Here is an 18,990-nt window from a genome sequence, read left to right on the forward strand (position 1 = left end):
AGGGAAAGATCTCCCAGAATTATATGAGAGATGCTTCCTTGCCTGTCACCAGCTAGAACTCTGCCATGTAGTCATCCCTCAAAACAAAGCAATCTTAGACCGTTTTAACAGTGTCTTTATTACCTACTTTACCTCACCACTCACATCCTGTGATTAAAAAGGAAGAGGGGGAACTGATTATGAGCAAGCAACTAGTAGTCACTGTCAGTTCTTAGGAAGCTGCAAGAAAGCCTCTAAGCTTATTTTGGAAACTATTTTTCTTCTCTTTTACTTTCCGGCTGCCTGCTGCCTCCTTTGATGAAAACAAGTGAGACCCTCTGGAAGTATTTCAAGAAGACTGGGTATTTATAGCAATAGTCAGGTATAACAACTACATCTGGAACACTTAGGGATGTGAGTACCCTCAGAGCCAAATGGCAGTGTCTTTTGTAGATGGAATATGCATCAGACCTGCTTCATGGCCTAGAAATAATTTTATTCTCTATGTGCTAATTTTACTTCCCCGATTTGCCTAGACAACCCTCTCACCTTCTCTGCAGATCAGTCAAAGGCTGAGTCACATTTTTTTTATTGTTAGTATTAGACTTTGGGACTATAGCCTGGTGCAGTGTGCAAACACAACCAGAGCAAATACACGACAACATGAATACATTCATTGAAAGTAAACTATCCTCTTATAATTACTTTCTTGGATATTCAGCATAATTTCTTCTCCTCGGGCAGAGTGGGCAGTTATAACTAGTTGTCAAATCACTTATACCATTAATATTAACAATATAGCATTTGTTAAAGACTTTCCGTATGTCATAGATCTGTAAGAAATATGCCTGGGACCCTGAAGATGAATTGATACTTTAAAATAAATGGATACAGTTGATTTCAAATAATAATAATTCTTCCATACAAATTCTATTTACCAGGTGGAATGTGTGCAACCAATGGAATTGAACACTTCTGTAGATTTTGGTACATTTTTTGGCCATTTTTCTGAGGGTCAGATGTCTTTAATTAAATCATATATCTAGTCAAAATACACTACTGTTGATTCTCATGTGATTAAGATGTTAATGTGACCAAAATAAATAGATACGTTTCCAGGAAGATGGTGACTAAAGAGAAAAGGTACCTGGGGATGTGCATACTTAAGAGGCAGCACGAAGGAAATCTGAGCAGTAATGCATCTATATTCCATTTATCCCTATGAATGGACATTTTTTCTTGTTAAAATGGTGTTCCCAAATCTGGAGGTGGTGGCATGTGTTTAGCATCACAGCAGTGGGGAAATGGAGATAGGTGGACCGTTGTGGCTATGACTTTCTGATGAGCCAGCCTAGCATTATCCATGAGTCCTGGGTCCCTTTATGAGATCTTGTTTCAAAAATGAGGTGAATGACTCTGGAAGAACAATATCCAAGAGGAATCTCTGGCTTCCACAAGAATACATACACACACACACACACACACACACACACACACACACACACACACACAGAAAGAGAGAGAGAGAGGTGGGGGGAGGGGGGAGAGAGGGAGAGATACACATGCCCCCCCCTTTCAAAACTCATTTTAATAACCTTCAAATGCTTTCAGCAAAGAGTTTGCATCATCCATGACCACATGGCAGCTGAACAACACTGATGCTGTCTTCTTATGCTGAAGTATTTATTTAATTATCCTTTATCAATAAAAACTCAGGAGTCAGTTATTGGGGTAAGAACCTGAATGATCAGAGAAGTGGCAGAAAAGCAATCAGTGACCTCCTTTCTCTCTCCTTAATCCAAAAAGGATTGAGAATCTTTCGCCCCACCCTACCACTTCCTGTGTCTCTCTCCATGTCCTCAGTCCTCCAAAACCTTTATGGCTAATTTTAGTCATGTAGTAGCTAGCACTGCCCTCTGACTCAAAGTCAACTTTATTGGCAGTCTTCGGTGTGTCAGAGTGCAATCAAAACATCTCACACCAGTCTGCGCTCCACCTTCCCTAAGGCATCCATCAGCTGTTTCTCCCTCTTCCCCTTTCTGGGGAACTCTGCTTATCTTCAGCTACTAATGCTTTTTGCAACCCAGTCTGTCTCTCCCTAACCACAGTGAATGAGAGTCTGACTTGGGTCCCTCTCATTACCCAGTCTTCATTCCCATGTCTTTCTCATTCATAAGTGTCTTGGTAACATTGCTTATTTTATACAGACAATATCTGTTACTTGATACACAGTGAAACCAGTTTTTGAGACTAAGAAGACAAATGAATGGGCATGGCTTTAACTCCAACATACATTGAACAAACAGCTTTCCGCTTAAATTACTTTCTGTGATATCAAAGAAGTTTTTTGGGATTAACTCTCCTAGCTTCTCTTACTGGCCTTGCCTTAAGTCTCCTTGCCTAATTATTTATGGCAGTAAGCCCTTTCCATCATTGTTGATTTGATTTCTTAATTTATCCTTACTTCCATCCTTAGGATATTTATTGGGTAGCCAAAGGGCAAAAGGAGATTTTTATGCAGGTCACACCTTCACCTGAATAACAATCCTGGAAGCCAGGGAGTCAGGCTCCTGAATATCTGGAGAGTTATTTAATAAGGTAGGAATGTTCGCATGTTGTCTTGCTGACTTTTAAAGGTAATTAAAGCTATAACTGAGCTAACAGTGAAGACCCTCCACTGATAGGAGTGGAACATTCTGGAAACTGACAAGTTGGAGAAGAAACCATCCCAAATCTCCCAAGCCAGTAACTCTGATATAACTAGGCAGTGAGCTCATAAATCAAATTTAGCTCACAGAGTCACCATGCTCAGTGAATTTTGAAGGTTAAACATTTCAGTTGTTAATTTGCTCTTATTATTTTAAATCAGAACATGAATAGACTTTGGTTTAAAGTTTAGATATATAACTAATGAACATATAGCATTTTCAACTATGGGCTAAAATTTAAAGTATTCAGTATATAAAAATACTAAAAGATTTGTTTATGCCTAATCATGATTACTAATAAATTAACAAACACAAATATAAAATTTCAAAATTTATTATGTCTAAGCAATCCTTAGAATTTATGGCTTTTAGATTAATTCTAGCAGCTTCTTTACTTTTACCTTTAGAATAATCTTTATTATACTGTACTACCCACACACAATCAAGAATTAAATCATCATTTATAAGCTGCTTATAATGGCTATTCTCTTTCTTTTTAACTTTTGAAAATTAACTCACAAAGTAAATATATTTCCATAGGTATTTATCTCTTCGACTAGACCCCTGGAGCTTGGCCTGGTGCACGATTGTGGATCACAAACTTCAGATTGACAGCTGTGGAACCTGCAGGGGAACAGACTAGACTCTCTGCATAAGGGAGACAGTTATGTAGCTGGGTCTGTTTGAGGGGCCCTTGGCAGTGTGATCAGGATTTATCCCTGGTGTATGAGCCAGCTTTCTGGATCTCATTACCTATGGTCGGACACCTTGCTCACCCCTGATAAAACAGGGAGGGGCTTGGTCCTCCCTCAACTGAATGTATCAGACTTAACGGTCTCTCACTAAGAGAGGTATCATATCTCTTTTTCAAACAGCACTCACTGGGGTCTGTCAGAGTACCAGTCCTTTTGTGTTTAAGGACTTCTTTGCAAGAAACCTTCAGACTTAGGCTGTGCCACAGCTGGAGACAGAGCTACTTTCCAAAGTCAGGACCACCTAGACCCAAATGCTCTGAAGAATTCCCAGGAAGCTACTGTCTCAGCCCATGCTCACTCAGAGCAGAGAAGTTTTCAAAAGCTGAATCTTCCCAGATTCCTCAAAATACTGGTGGCTTTGGCATTTTTTCCTCTTTAAAGTTACACAAAAGAATAGAAGAGATGCATATCTTCCCCCCACACACACCTTTTTAAATGAAGTGAATATAGATTTGTTAAGGAAAAGTGAGAAAGGAGATTTAAGCTTTTACAGAAATTTATGTACTTCAAAGTGCTTAGGGGTGTAGTGGATACCTAAATCCTTATACTAAGTTCTCACTTAGTGGTTGAACGTTCAGAACTCAGTTTCTAAAAATTGAGTAAATTGTATCTCTTTGTCTATGTATTTATTTGCTTATTTATCTGTTGGTACCAACACTTGGACTCTAACCCAGGACCTTGTGCATGGTACACAACTGAATCACATCTGCAGAACAAGACTGCTGCGTTTCATCTTCAGCCTCCAACTAGTATTTCTAATTATGTGGTTGAAAACAGTATTAATGCTGGACAATGGTGGTTCACACCTTTAATCCAGCTTTCAGGAGGCAGAGGCAGGCAGATATCTGTGAGTTCAAGGCCAGTGTGGTCTACAAAGTGAGTTCCAGGACAGCCAGGGTAGTTATACAGAGAAATACTGTCTCAAAAACCAAAACAACAAACAAGAAAATTAATATTCAGCACTTGAATATTTTACTAGAAATTGGCAGGGATATAAGTGGATCTTTTCAAGTTAATTTTGCTTTATATTACACACAAAGTCTGTGGAGGTCTACTGTAATTAGAGCTTAGTTTTTTTTTTTTAAATGACCAAAAGTTGCAACCTTTTAGTATCTAACTTAAGGTTAGAGTAAAAGACAAACCACTCCAAAGATATTTTGTGAGAGGTAGTCTAGCTACCCAAATGCCAGTCTTCTGATTTATACAAAGATGGTTCAGGATTAAATACAGCTTTTTACTATTCTGATGGACTCTAAGCATATAGTTACAAGGTAAAAAACAAAAAAAAAGATATGTTTATTAAAAAATACATCATATGTCAGTAAAAATGAGCCCAGCAGATTCGATAAGTATGAGGTAATTCTTTCCCTGGTGATATGTGACAATCACTGATCTTTCTCCTGAAATCTTTATGTGTTGATGAATTAGCCAATTTGCACTAGTAAGCCATGTCTGATCCGGTTACTTCAGTCACCTTAATAATCAATGCAGATCACTGCATGATCGATTCAGCAGCAAGATGGGAATTAATCATAAAGACAGTTCTCTAGACTGTGGTATCCACATAGTACCCACAAATAGATGTGGTTGTATGCCAAGGATTATTTTTTCCACAGTGCTTTAGTGAAGTTTCCTTTTTCAGTCTTCCTTCTGTTAGAATAGCTACTGTTTCATTCCACTCTTAAAGGATCATAAACAGCATTACATTTTGGACATCAAACTTGGGTGATGAGAGAGAAAGACCATGAAGTTGTGTGGTGAGGGAGGTGGCAAGGACCTGGGAGGACTTGGGGGGAGAGCAAAGAATGTGAATAAGGTACATTATATGATAAATAAAAAAATTAAATGTAAAAATGAATAAACGAAGTGAGAATTTGGAAAGTTATTTAGTTATTAGGCATCCACGTCCATGCATGGTTTTACTATCCTTATAAAGAAGGCTTGAGACATCCTTGCTGTTTCTGCCATGAGTAGATGGATGTAATAATAATAAGACAGTGACATTTCAAGCAAGGAGTGAGCCATGCCAAGCACCAAACTTGTGGCACCTTCAACCAAGACCTCCCAACCTCTAAAGTGTGAACAATACATTTATATTTATAAAATTCAGGCCACCTAAGAATCACAGATAGCTTAAGATATCCTCCAATTGACTCCTATTTTTCTTGAGAGACTATGAGGGGAGGGAAAAATATGACAGTATTCAACATTAGTGTGCACAAAAATGCTTACTATCATATCTCTTATCTCTGAAAGCCTGAAAAAGTTAGGCCCATTAACAAAAGGGTTTATAAAACAAAGGTCTGCAAAATGTATTTAGTTTTTCTATGGATGGTATGATGGTCATATATTGACTCCACAAAGTAGAACTGAGTTGGAACCAAACTGAAAAATCAATTCATGTCCCCTTGAAGATTGCAGGCTCTGTAGGAGCTATTGGAAATCACATTGGGCGATGAAGATGAATTTGGGAATAATGAGTTCTGGCTTTTTCCAGAGGTTTTTGCATACTGTACTTTTCCATGAAAGTTAGAATCTGAGAAACAGCTTGTGTTTGCATGCTTTCCCATCAGCTATTTTCTCCATACAATACTCTGAATAAGAAACTTTCTAATGAGACTTTATCTTTTCCTTAAGTTAGTCATTTATTTCAAGTTCATTGGAGAACAAGTATTTTCAATTCACAGAGGTCATTGTAGTCATAGATGTCTTTAGCTTGATCGTCTTCTGCCACCAGCCTCACACTTTACAGGGAGCACTCTCCAGTTGATTTTAATGATTATTGTGTCAGTGGGCATGAAGGTCGCATGGCACAGTGTGCCTCACCACTCGAGGATTCAGGTAAGAACTGTCAGCAGGTGAGGGCAGACACTGAACTTCTTGTAGATGAAAATAAAGGTTTTTCATTTCATCAGGTACAATATTGAGCAGGCACTGCAGAAAGAGCTATAAAAAATATTAACATCAGAGTGTCTACAAAAACTTGAGAGAAAATGCCTTTAGAAAATCACCAATCTCATATTTTAAATAAATGTTTTTTTTTCCAAAACTATATGGAACATAGAGATATTGAATCAAATCAAGCATGTTTGAACAAGTGTCAGTGATTCAGGCTTAACTTTTAACCAGTTGAGTATAACCATGAGAGAAAAATTAAATTAGTCATATTTATTATTTAAGCAATCATTTTGGCCTGGCTTAAAATCTTCACACACACATACACACACACACACACACACACACACACACACACACACACACACACACACTCTTTTATTCTATCATATATATGAATATATATTTATATATTTCTACCCTAAAGATCGAGTCACTTGTTCCTAAGACAGAAAGACCTGATACTTACCTTAGAATATGGGTGATATACTCAGGGTCACTCAACTGGAGTATCACATGGAGGATTACACTCTCACATACAAAGCTTCTAACATTTATATTCAAACTATACTTGCCAATATTCAAACCATAGTGGAATCTTAGAAGATGCATTGGCCTGAGAAGTTTGGTGACTTAGGACAAAAAATTGAAGATGCATAATCTGTGTTCTCAGTCTGGCTCTCAATTAACTTTAGAAAACCTTTTTTTCCCCTCCATTTGTGTTATGCTCCAACAAACCATTAACTCAGTCAATATGAAACCCACAAAGTGAGAAATATTCAAGCCATGTTTTCGTTTTTTTCTCTCTTTAAGGATATTTTATTTTTTAAATTATTTTCCCTTTAATTAAAATAGATTTTTAATACAATATGTCTTGCTTACAGTTTCCCTTCCCCCTACTCCTCCCAGTTCCTCCTCACATCTTCCATCCAGATCCATGCTCTTTCTGTCTCTCCTTAGAAAAGAACACATCAAGCCATATATTTTCAATGTGACCAGAGGGAAATAAATTTTATCAAACACCATTTTCTACATGTCAAAAGACCAGCTTTCTTTATAGTTAATATTTAAGTTGGTCAAGGAATTTTTTCAGACATCCAAATCAGTCTATGGCATTTCTTTCACTGGGTTGATGTGGTAAGCCAGTTCAGTTCAGTCACCTTTTCCACTAGTAGTCCAAACTATTGAACTGGGGTCATCCTTGGGAATTCCTGGCAACTTCCCTATCACTGGGTTTCTCTCTTTCCTTATGATGTCTCCCTCTATCATGGTATCCCTTTCATTGCTTTCCCACTCCATCCCTGTCTACCCAGCATACAGCCACAGTTCTGTATGTGGGAATCTTGATCCAAATCCTGCACAAAGAATTCACCTCCTTATTTTGGATTATTGATGAACAAAAGTGCTGAGGCCTGAAGGACAGCATGAATTCCATCTATACCTGCTTTTAATTCCTCTTTTGTAACAAGATTCTGGGAATTTCCTGGGGTCTGCTAAGAATTTGGCATTGCATGTAGAAGACTGATAAGTCAAATGCTGTCCTCTTAGATGTTTTCTGTAAAGAAAGGTACAGGTTAGTTAGTGTGACACACTGCTATAAGTACAGATTCATAAATGCTCAGGGTATCTGACTAAAGTTACTTTGGTCAGTCTTCTCAGCCTATAGAGCTACTGGATTTGTGCTACACAACTTCCTATGCCATCCTTGTAGTTATGATTAATCAACTTGTTATTTCAGTGTATACCCATGGGCTCTTCTACTTAAGAAATGGCAATTTCTTTCTAGCTTGTGCCGTCTTCATTTATTTCTGTAAGTCTCATTGTGCCAAGCACAGAGAACACACTGTAGTTGTTCAATAAACATTACTTTCTCTAATCAAGCAACAATATGCATCTTTCATGTGACCCGAGAGAGCTATTGCATGTGTTGTCTTTTCTATAATTTCCTTTCATTAATGCTTCGGCCCTTTAATACAGTTCCTCATTTTGTGGTGACCAATAAGTTTTAGGCCTCCCTGAAGGCCACTCTGTTGTCAAATCAAGAAAAGCCCAGGTTTAATGGGTAAAGCACTCCCGGGTGATTCCCCAGCCCCACAGAGGGGAGACAGACAAGACCAGAAGAACTATGGGTATGTTTAGGAGGATGCAGTTTATATGCCCTGTGAGAGTGGTCTTGAGCCTCTGGGGGAGGAGCTGTGTTTGGCGGGCTTTGAAAGGGCGGGTTTAGGGAAAGAGATATTGGAAGGGAGGGATCTTCCACCAGACTCCTTCCAAACATTCCAGACTCTTGGGGTATAGGGACACCTGTTCAAGTCTGACTACTTCCTGCAGTCATGGGGCAAGAGGAGTCGGGAATTGGTGAGCTCACATTCAGCAGTAAGTGTGAGTGGAGGAGCATCCAGAGGTCTCAGGCATTTGTTTCTTAAGGAAACAAAGAAGACAAGTTTCTAGGAAAAAAATAAATCATTAACATCTGCCCTAGTTGTACTGTAAAGATGAATGTACATAGCAGAAGAGCAGATAGGCCCTTTATTGGGACATCTTGGAAAACTGGAGGGTGGAGGGTCCCAGCTGCTGGACAGACCAGGTATCCTGAATAGGTGCCCACTTGAGCCTGGAGAAATGGCACCAGCATGGATGTCCCAGGAGCTTGGCAGCCAAGGGGGTGGTGAGGATCACAGTATGAATGGAGAAGGGACATCAGAGGAGAGAGGTAGGGGAGGTACCCAGCCAATTTGGGCTGGGAGGTGGTGATTGAGAAGGAAGGGCCTTCCTTAAAGGAGTTCAAAAGGGCTCAAACCTATAGGAGAGCATGGGATGGCCTGGAGGCGGGTAAGGGCAATGGGAAGAAGGGAGGGCCAAGATAACCTGAGTTCAATGGAGAACTTGGTGAGCTGTTGTTTGATGAGTCCATTGGCCTTCTCAACCTTTCCCGAGGACAAAGGTGTCAACCATAGTTAGGAGGTAACAGAATTCCTTAGGTGTGGGCATGTGAGTGAATTCTACCTGTCAATCCTTGCCTGATTGGTGTCCTCAAGGCTGGTGCAGAAGTTGACATATCTGGAGGGTCCCTATGAATAGACCTGTGAAACACTCAGGAGAGCGTGGGGGCCAAGGTGAGTGTGGCCCCAAGAAGGCTAAGAACATTGAGACCAAGCAGAGATGCAGGGCAAGCAGGTACGATCAGAAAAAAGAGTGTGAGAAGAATCTCCCTGTAAGAATGCAGGGAAGTGTCAGGGTCTTAAGTGGGAAGGAAGGGATCCCATCCACCCCCATGACAAAAATTGGTGAGGGAGCTGTAGGATCTGAGTGAGATGTCAAAATAGAATAGGTAGCTCCCGTTTCCAAAAGAAAGTCAATGGACTTACCCAATACCCACAGCATCACCCTAGGCTGGAAGAGGGCAATGGGAGTCAGCAGGTCTAGGCCTTGTCAGGCCTCCACCAGGCTTAGGAGTTCTCAGTTGCTAGAGTTGGTGAGAGTAGACCTCCATGGCATGGCATAGAGGATGAGCCTGTATGGGGACATTCTGATTTCCAGCACCCAGGCTGTCAGCAGACAGGACATGGCCTCCTGGGTGGCTGGGGGTCAGGGTAATACTGTGACCACCTGCTTGCCGTATTTGAAGCAAGTTTTTGGCATAGTTGACTTGGGCTGATCTCCAGTAAGATGGAGCCTCGTGGCCGACTTCCCTTATATCCCTTTTGGGGGCCCTTGTGGCCTCAGAGTATCTGCTAAGGCTTGGGCTTGGAGCGTGTTCTGTTGCAGCCTTGTCTGTCATTCTCAAGCATTAAAACTTTAAAAGCCATTTTCACTAATTCCTGTAGGGGAGTTTGGGGATCCTCCTCAGCCTTTTTTAGTTTTTTGTAATATCTGGTGCTGACTGAGAAATGAAATGGGTGGGAAGACAGGAGTCTGGTAAGACTGAATATAAGAAGAAACTAGGGAAGATTTGGGGGCATTAGGCCAGTGTGTAGGTTGAGACATTGGGAGATGGGGGGAAGCAGTGTGGGGAGGCAGGACAGGAAAGAGGGTAAGCAGGAAGAATTTGGTCTTGATTTCTGGCCCTGGAGGAGGGGGTTGGGTAGCTAGAGTTTGGGGGAAGTGGGGAAGGGGTCAGTGTCTCCAGCAGTGAATGGACTGGTGCTGAGACACTGGCCCCTGTAGGGAGGGGTGGGAATGCAGAACCCCAAAACAGTGGACTTAGGGCAGTTCTGTAGCCCCAATTTGAATAGATTTTGTAAAAGACCCAGCAGGGCATTTGGGGATCAGGCTTTGAATGGCAAGTGCCATTTCTCAAGTCTATGCAGGGGGACCAGAAGCCTAGCACAATGTGTCCACTGTGGTAAGTCTTGGGAAAAAACAAAACAGAAAACAAACAAACAAACAAACAAACAAAAAAACAGGGGTGTGTGAGAAATTCCCTTCAACAGAACATCTTCTGGAGAAGAGGTCCCATGGAACAAAGGCAGCTCTTTGTTCTGGAATGGGTCAGGTTGAGTAAAGGCAGCCCTGTACTCCAGAACTGGTTGGGGGCCTGGAGTGGCCTATCTCAGGCAAGACACCCTGAAACAATGAAGAGGCCCTAGGCCTCCTTGGCAAGGACTTGGAAAGGGCAACTTACTCAGTCGAGACCCGATCTTTGTATGGTGGAGAACCTGTGTGGAGGAAAGGGGTATTTTCCCACCACAGGGCCCTGGGCCAGTTGGAAAAAATCAACTCCCCTTGGTGGAACCTCCAGATGATAAGTTTTAGGCCTCCTGAAGGCCTCTCTGCCATCACAACAAACCGAATCAGACCAAATCAGGAAAAGACCAGATTTAATTGATAAAGCACTCCCGGGCGATTCCTTGGCCCCACAGAGAAGAAATGGGGTTTTGAGACTGGAAGAACCACGTGTCTGTTTTGGGGATGCAGTTTATATACCCTGTGGGAGTGGTCTTGAACCCCTCTGGAGGAGGAGCTGTGCTTGGCAGGCTTTGAAGGGGCAGGTTTGGGGAAAGAGATAGGGGAGAGGAGTTGAGGAGGTGGATCTTCTACCAGACTCCTTCCAAACAGTGATGTCTGACCACAAAATTATTTTTGTTGCTGCTTCATAACTGTAATTTTTTTTTTTTTTTGTTTTTTTGAGACAGAGTTTCTCTGTGTAGCTTTGTGCCTTTCCTGGAACTCACTTGGTAGCCCAGGCTGGCCTTGAACTCACATAGATCCGCTTGTCTCTGCCTCCCGAGTGCTGGGATTAAAGACGTGCGCCACCACCGCCTGGCTTCATAACTGTAATTTTTAAAGTTATGAATCATAATATAAATATCTGATATGCAGAATATCTGATATGCCACCCCTAGAAAGGATCTTTTGAGCTCCAAATGGGGTTGCAACCCACAGGTTGAGAACCACTGCTCTAGAGGAAGGTGTTGAATATCAATATGTAATAATTCCTCATGCTACTAACAATGGTTCTTTACAAAAATATAAAGATATTAAAGGGCCAACTTAATCTTTTTATTCCTTCCTCTTATTATTAACTGATACAACCTTAGATACTTAACTTCTAATTTCTGATTGATTTTAGTCCAGAATAGTTATGTTAAGAGCTGTGGCGTTTGCAGAGAAAGGTAAGATAATCAAAAATGAAGGCAGCCATTGTGGAGCACAGAGAAATGCTTTGTCAGTTGAAACAGCCCATGCCTTATTTTATATGCTAGTTATCCTGTGAAAACTTGGAACTTATGAAACATGGGTGATGTGTGTCATCAAAAGGACGAATTCTAAAATTATAGGTGTGGTGGTATTTTGTTCCCTGAAATATTGTGCACGCTAATAAACTTATCTGAGGTGAGAGAACGAACAGTATTAAACACAGAGGATAGGCAGTGGTAGCACACACCTTTAATCCTGTCATTCCAGAAGCAGAAATCCCTCTGGATCTCTGTGATTTCAAGGTCACATTGGAAAAAGCCAGGCATGGTGACTCACGCCTTTAATCCCAGAAGTGAGCCTTTAATCCCAGGGAGTGATGGCAGAAAGCAGAAAGATATATAAGGTGTGAGGACCAGAAACTAGAAGCATTTGGCTGGTTAAGCTTTTAGACTTTGAGCAGCACAGTTCAGCTGAGATTCATTCTGGATGAGGACTGAGAGGCTTCCAGTCTGAGGAAACAGGATCAGCTGAGGAACTGGTAAGGTGAGGAAGCTGTGGCTGGTCTGTCTCTCTGATCTTCTAGCATTCACCCCAATACCCAGCTCCAGGTTTGATTTTATTAATAAGACCTTCTAAGATTCATGCTACATATAGGTGTTGCTAATTGCTCATTTTAGTTGTGTTGGGTTTTTTTTTGTTGTTTATTTGTTTGTTTCCCAGTAAGTGATCCTAAACTCTCTGTCTCAGTGAGTGGGAAAAAAATAAATCCTCAAAGCTGGGGACTGTTAGTCACTACTGTAGGAATTGACACTTCTCTAAATTTGAATAGAAATGAATTCAATAAAAAAGGACACAATGACAGATTTATGAAAGCAATGTTCCTCTACATGATGAGATTCTTATTCTAATGTTTCTTTACTGTAATCCATTAAAATTATGCAAAAATTTATTATTTAAGTGATAGTAAAGAATTCATTAAAAGATTAATGGTTCTGGTTTACCAATTCACTTACTAGGTCACTTAATTATTTAGTTCATTAATTCTGTAAATGTCAGGCTTACCACGAACTCTAGTGATTTGCATAAGTCAGGTTGTGAGTCTACTGGTAGAACAGCTTAACAACTTCAAACAGGAAATTGGCAGCATTTGTACACATACAGTTAAATAAAGGTGTTTTACTTTCCAATCCAACAAGGGAAATCCAACAGCTGAGAAATCCTAACAACACAATTTCCCTGTTCATTCTCCAACTCTGTCCGTTTAAGTATCTGACAGACAGGTGAAATGGGACAAAAAGTCTCCAAAGAACAGAAATATCTCCCACATTGAGCAATATGAAAAATTTTACTTTAGTAATCATGTTTTACTTAAAGTCATTTCTATCAGTGAAAGAACAATCAAGTCTTTGAAGGACCCCTATTTTATTTTATTTATTAAAAATGGATAATTACTAGGAAAACCATCATCTCATTACTATAAGGGTCCTAGAGCAGCACTGGCGGGTCACATATAAGTATCACCTACATCATCAATGCATTCACATCATTTATGACCACCATTGACACTTAATACAAGTGATTCTTTGTGATACAAAATTGGTGCCTTATTAGATTTAGTAGCAGGATTAGGATAAACAGCCATTGGTGATTATTTCAGATCCTCCATGAGTTGTTTGGTCAATGCATGGAATAAGACATTCATTCTATATTTTATTATTCTGCCAAATTTGGCAGTCCTTTGAGAATGAAACCAAGTACAGGAATTTGCTTCATCTATCTATTATCTATCAACTACCTGTATATCTGCCTTGGTATACATTTTTTTTTTTTTTGGTTTTTCCAGACAAGGTTTCTCTGTGTAGCTTTGTGCCTTTCCTGGAAGTCACTTGGTAGCCCAGGCTGGCCTCGAACTCACAGAGATCCGCCTGGCTCTGCCTCCCACATGCTGGGATTAAAGGCGTGCGCCACCACTGCCCGGCCACCTTGGTATACATTTTTATGAAGCTAATGTAATCATCAAAAATAACAAAGTGGGTCTTAATTTTATAATTGCATGTTGCTTAATAATAATATATATAATAAACAGCCAGTATATATATATATATATATATATATATATATATATATATGTGTGTGTGTGTGTGTGTGTGTGTGTGTGTGTGTGTGTGTGTGTGTGTATCTTTGTAGCTATTTGTTGACAAAATGCAGATATTTTATTTTGGAAGGCAAAATAAATATGTGTGTCCTAATATAACTTTATGAGAATAATCTGCCTTAAATAAATCATTCTGTTAAGAAATTAATTTATAAATGTAAATTTTAATGCTGATAGAATCAGAACTCTACAACAAAGCCAAATCATTTAAAAAAGATACTATTTCACCTAATGACAGGCAGTACAAGATTCATGATTTGCCAAGTCAAAATTTTTAAGTGTCATCAGATCTTCAAGACTGTTTTCCATCCACCCTTAGTCTGGCTCCATACTTATGGAATAAAGATTGCATTGCTCTCAAGCATAGTGCATCCTGCATAAAGAAAAGGAATACCTCCACTTGATCACTGCTTTAGGAACAAGAAACCTCTTTCTACAGATGCCGCCAGTACTTTTTAGATACACTGGCCCTCATACAATGGAAGCTAACTGGAACTGGAACTCCTCAATTGATGTCAAATTTAACTAGGGTGTTCCCCTGAAAATCTGCTTCCCTACATCAACTCTGACTCTGCAATCAAGAAGACAGAGGAATCAACACAATGCTTTCTAAGACAGAAAGAATACACATGGCCCCTACAATGGCTAGTACATCAGAGAACACTGGGAGGAAGTGGAGACCCAGAGACAAAAGCGCTTGGTCATTTGTCATGTAATCTTCATCTGGGAAAAATTTAGAGTTAGTAAACAGTTTCTAAGAGAACATGATTCCCCAGGCTTTGGCCCAGACACTTCTAAAGGGACAAAAGTCAAGGAGCTGTTGTAACTGTCTGCATGAGATTGTGGATGGCATGGGAAAGCTTGCAAAAGGGGTTCCTTAGCTGGCCCAACCATGTATCTCTCAGAAAACCAGGCTCCTGGTAAGATGTATATAATGCCTGTCATGCCAGGTTGTTGTGTCCTCAGGTTGAGTCCTCAAGTAACATCCATGTTGGAATTTCTAGATAATGAAGCTCGATGGTACATAATTGGAAGGTATGATTGTCTAATACATCAGTCAGTTTAACCACGGCACCATCACCCTCTCCAGCTGTTTGGTCCAGTTTTCCTGCTGATTCACCAAAGTAGTGTCCTGCTGTCTCATTACCACTTTATGTTTAACATGGCAAAGATCAAGATTTTAATTTTTTACTGGAACATACGCTTCTCTTCTCAACTATGCAGTCCCTGTGGGGAATATTACTCCAGTGTCAATCAAACAGGCTGAAGGCTGAGCCCATTTTAGATGCTGCTACTCAATCTCTCACTTCACAACCATGATTTCATTAAGTCTTGCCACTTGCTAAACAGCATCTCCAACTCCTAGGCTTTTACACTTAAAAAAAAAAAGAAATTCTGACAAGTACTTCTGACAAGGTTCAGTTTCCTCTAATTTAATTCACCTTCTGCATAAAACACCTATAACCTAGTCATCAACATTATTTGTGCTTTGTGTGAAATTCCCCCCAAGATAGAAAAAGTGAGATCTTGAGAATTCCTACATAACACTTGCCCCTATGTGCATGCAAACATGTAGAATACAGTCAATTGTAAATACCTCTTTGTCCATTGTAGACCTGGGGGGAGGGGGGGAGTCCTCTCTGCTCTGTCTTTTGCACAAGGGTAATTGTAACAGAGATGACCTGGTAAAGGTCTGCAAAGTGTAGGGCCTCCAGAGGAAAAAAACATTTTTGACATATTTTTTCCACTAAGATCCCCAACACTAGAGTACATACTCCATGGTGGAACACTCTAGTCCCAGAGTCAAAGTGAAAACAATGGCAGATGTGGAGTCACATGACACATGTCTCAGACAGAGCACTGTGCAGGATTTCTCTCCCAGTTCATAACAAAATGTCTTTGGTGCAAGCCATGGTGGCAATAAAACCAGAATGAGAAAGGGAGTTTTGATCATGGCACAGAGGTGACTAAGGTAGGAGCAAGCCATGGTGGCAATAAAACCAGAATGAGAAAGGGAGTTTTGATCATGGCACAGAGGTGACTAAGGTAGGAGTATAGTAACTGTAGGTCATAGCAAGCTACTGGGAGATAAAGGAACACAGAGATCATACATGAATGCAAACAGGCTTCTTTGTAGTCCAATGGACCTGAATTGTGTTGAATATGGACTTCCAAAGAAGAATGGCTGGTTAACACAAATGGATGTATCATATTGAAATGTTTATCAGACTAGTGATCAGTGAATTCTGAAAATAAGTTGCTGAGCCTCCCTTCAAGGATGTGCCTATTTCATTTTGCATTTTTGCTTCTTTATCTTGTCATGCAAAGCAACTAGTGGCTGACCACTGTTTAACCACAAGATCATTCCTATCTATTTGCACTGAGTCCAGATAATAGCTAGCTAAGAAGACTGTGTGTCCCTTAGGGATGAAAGAATATTAATGCTACCGGGAAAAAAAGAATCTTTTTAGTACATGTTGATCCACAGTTTGGATTATTAACATGATGTCTGCATATTAAAGATGGTTATCTTAAGTACTTCCTTGCTCTCCACAACAAAAATGAAGTGGAAGGCTTATTATATAAACCTCTTCGTATTCATTTCTTTCCTCTGCTCTTCTAAACTTCCTGCATCCGCAGCAATTCCCCAGTGAGCACTGAATCTTTCATGTTGTGGTATAGTATTAACAAAAGAAGTTCACAAGGATTTTAGAGAAAAGTTTCTCTGCTATCAAAAGTGTATTCTTAGATATTTATTCTCACTTTTCACTTACCAGAGGCAAGCACATTGCATCAAAAAGAGCAAGGTAGCATGACTTAAATTTCTGTGGTGTTTTTCTCTTTTTTTGCTCTTAATACCTGGCTACCTTAGGCAAGTTCTTCAACTTTTTGAGTCTTTTTATTAGAGTACTTGAACTGTGAAACCTGCCAAATTAGTCTGGCCCAGATGCCCTATAGGAAGACAATTCATTTAACAATTCAGCACTGAAAAAGAAATGTTCCTAATTCATTCACCATCTGCTAGTTCACTCCTTTGTTTCACCAATAGGTAATCTGTCTGAACTCTGTACCATGCCATTGGTTTGTTTCTTTGATTATACAGATGAATAATTCAACTTAAATTCTGTCACCCAGGAATCTGTCTCTTGGAAGGAGGAAGGAGACAGACTAATATGAAGAAAATAAATGATAGATCTTAAAACAGGTGTGTATGTCATCATTAAGCCAGAGGTCAGAATGATTAACTCTGTCTAGGGAAACCTTTATGATAGTGCAATGGAGGGACCAACCGAACACAGGCAAGATACAGACAGGGAGAGAAGGGGGCTTTTAAGGAGTATTTATCAGTATGCTCACAACAGGCAAGGGGGCTAACATGCAGTTTGTTACAAGAAGGTGACATATGGAGTTTCAGAGTAGAGTGACATAACTAGATCTTTGCTCTGGAAGGCTGACTCTGGAGGCTATGTGCTAACAAAGAGAAGGAGATTGAGCAGGAGGTCGGTTGGAATGTAAGAGTGAAAACTAGTCCAGCCATTATGGAAGCAGGTGTGGGACTTCCACATCTGAGCTTAGGACAAAGGCTAAGAAGTGATAAAGTTTCTCCTCAAAATCTAAAAATGTGCTCAACCTACCATATAACCCAGCTATACCACTCCCAGATATTTACTCCATACACTCCAAGCCAAACATGTCACAGAGATACTTGCACATTATGACACTTTTCAAAATAACTAAATTATGATACCAAACTAAATATCCATCAACAGAAGAACAGATGAAGAAAATGTGGTTTGTATGCACAGTGGAATTAACTTTGGGGCCATAAAAAAACAGTGAAGTTTTGTCATTTGTAGGAAAATAGATGCAACTGAAGATAACCATATTAAAGACATTCTCAAAAGACAAATGTGTCATTTTCTATCATATATTGGGTCCAAGATTTTTATATAGATGAATTAAACCATATAAACTATATATACCATATATATAGTTAATACGAAAATGGAAGTGAAACTGTCTAGGCCAATAAGGGAACCAAACAGAGGGAGGGGCAGGACAGAGGAAGAGTAGCTGAGGATGTGTGTGTGTGAGGTATGCCCAAAGTACATTATATACTTTTGAGAAAATGGTCTTGTGTGGCCTTGTATAGTAAAACATACATGATTAGAAAACAGAAAAACAGGGAAAAGATCAGGAATGTAGAACTATGGTAGGGATAGTAGAAATGGAAAAGCAGAGAATAGAGTACAAGGATTTCCACATGAGAAGAAAACAATGATTTCTGGGATAAAGGTTGAGGGCAAAGGTGTGAGAAAATGACTCTAAACAATTTCTGTTCCCGGATTTCTATTACAAACACCCTGAGTGCCTGGGAGTTGAATCCACTGGATGCCTGGGATGTAGACACATAGAATCCTAAAATGACTTCTTTCCAAATAGTAGGTAGGAAATGGTGGTTCACAGAGATAAGTATGTGCTGTCATTGAGACTGTACAAACTAAATTTGGGACTTAAAACCTGTTATTTCTCTTGCTCTAACATTAAAAATGGGAGAGAGGAAGATTCCAAATTCCCTTATGCAGCCTCTTGTCTCCTCTGCTTCAATTTTTATTTTACTTTTTTATTTTAAATTTGGCTTTGTTTTACTTTGACAGGTAAAAATCCTTTAAAAATATGCCTATCAAGGGTAAGAATGAATACTGCAGCTTTTTGCTGTTGAAATACGTAGAAGTAATGGTTGGAGCTGAGTACAGGCTGGCTGAGTGAGGTCTTTTAAAAGAGGTCTTCATATGTCAATTTGGCTGCACTACAGCCTTGGTTTTCCAAACACCAGTCTAGGTGCTTTGGTGAATAC

The sequence above is a fragment of the Peromyscus eremicus genome, chromosome 3 (assembly GCF_949786415.1).
Source record: "Peromyscus eremicus chromosome 3, PerEre_H2_v1, whole genome shotgun sequence".
NCBI classification, from domain to species: domain Eukaryota; kingdom Metazoa; phylum Chordata; class Mammalia; order Rodentia; family Cricetidae; genus Peromyscus; species Peromyscus eremicus.